Consider the following 1,888-nt stretch of genomic DNA (forward strand, 5'->3'; position numbering starts at 1 on the left):
ATATATAGTCTTAAGAGTACATTCGCGTACGGGTAGTTATTGTGTTCGCGCGCGTGGTTTTATGTTTGTATTAGTTTTGATTGCTTTTGATTTGTTGCTGTTAATGTTTAACTGTCTGCTGTATCTCATCGAGGACACACGTATAATGATAGGCCTTCCAACCATGACCACCCGATACTTTTACACATAATGAGGATTACGTTATTTCACGCATATTTTCATTTTCTAAGACAATACGGTGCGATTTGAGGGGATTTTGTCAGCAATTTCTAACATGTAATAGGTTCGGGTATGTATGTTTTGTTTTGTTTTGTTTGTTTATGCATTCATTTTTTGCTTTATATTGTTTCGTTTGAGTTAGTGTGATGTCATAGATAGCTTCCAACTGAATGCGTGTAATGACTTAGAACAACTAATGCGTAAACACACGCACACACGCAAATACATATACGCGCGCACACACACACGCATACAAAGAGAAAGTGAAAGAAAAATATCATTGATATATCACTATATAACATATATAATTATATATACAATTTTCGTAGCTTACCTTATATATTTTTAAGTAATCCTTAGTAGATAATCCTTAGGGATAATCCGTGCCTTTAATCTTCTCTTTTGCATTTACTAACTGCAGTTTGTACTCGGAACGTAGTTATTGTTTATAAAACAGCGAAATATAAAGAGTGAGCGCAGATTCACGTCTGCAATTATTTCTACTGTACACTTTATGGAATATGTTTAAAAGTAAAATTGGTTCTGCATATATGTAGATGCACATATACGTCCATATATAAATATGTATATATTTATATGTGTGTGCCTGTGTGAAGTGTGGATTTCCTACTTATATATATATGAATATATATATGTACACACATGTATGTATGTATGTATGTATGTATAAGATAAAACCAATCAGCTGTTTATCTATTTACTACACGATATGAAATATAAATTAACCCCAGTTTTTTTCTTTTCCTTCCTTACCATTAAAAGGTAGACTTTATATCGTATAAGGGAGAAGTATAACTATGCCGTCAACATTCTTCCTACAGAGTGAGTTCAACTAGCGGAAACATAAACAAAAAAAATAATTAAAAATTGAAGAATAATGAGCTTCTCGTTGTTCTAATATTTTCTTCATCATTTCAAATAAATTAATTTGTAAGAATCCTCTAAAAGTAATTTCATCTAGTTACCAATGCTCCATGCTTATAGAAAGAAACGTCTAGACAAGTATGTCTGTACATATAAATAAATATATGTGTGCGTGCGTATATGATTGTGTACGACTGTGTGTGTATGTACGTGCGTGTGTGTGCATCTATGCATGTTTATTATATTCGTGTCATATACATGTGCCTCTTTGTTGTATGCATATGCATGCTTACTGGTCCGCGTATTTACGGATGTATATACGCGCATTCGATCATCTGGAAAGATATTTCCGTGCGCACACTCCACTGACACACACGCACAACCACACACACACACACACACTTATGAGGATGAACGTACACATGCACTTATACTCACATACACTAATACTCACCCACACACCTAGACTCTCATTTTAAATGTGCATAAGAATCGTTGTGAAAGTCGTATTACTACTTGATACATCACAATGAATCAATATTGTTTTAACTGGTATTTCTCTTGATTTCGTTACATAAGTTTATCTAAGTAGATAATAATAATAATAATAATAATAGTAATAATAATAATAATAATAATAATAATAATAATAATAATAATAATAATAATAATAATATTTCTACTATAGGCAGACGGCCTGAAATTTTGCGAGAGGGGACTAGTCGATTACATCCACCCCAGTACGTAACTGATACGTGCTTCATCGACCCCAAAAGGATAAAAG

The 1,888-nt window shown here is 32.7% G+C and overlaps 1 protein-coding gene across 3 annotated transcripts in view; it reads right to left on the bottom strand.

Annotated features, from left to right (window-relative positions):
- Positions 1-1,434, bottom strand: part of LOC106874430 (uncharacterized) — a 1,214,035-nt gene extending 1,212,601 nt beyond the window's left edge. For 2 of the 3 annotated variants that reach the window (XM_052978428.1, XM_052978427.1), the window contains exon 1: positions 554-1,434. The gene's annotated coding sequence lies outside the window, so the exon portion shown is untranslated. The remainder of the gene's footprint in view (positions 1-553) is intronic. The other variant, XM_052978429.1, reaches the window with a different exon arrangement.
- Between the last annotated feature and the right edge of the window lie 454 nt (positions 1,435-1,888).

This window comes from Octopus bimaculoides, chromosome 2, assembly GCF_001194135.2.
Source record: "Octopus bimaculoides isolate UCB-OBI-ISO-001 chromosome 2, ASM119413v2, whole genome shotgun sequence".
In the NCBI taxonomy this organism is placed as follows: domain Eukaryota; kingdom Metazoa; phylum Mollusca; class Cephalopoda; order Octopoda; family Octopodidae; genus Octopus; species Octopus bimaculoides.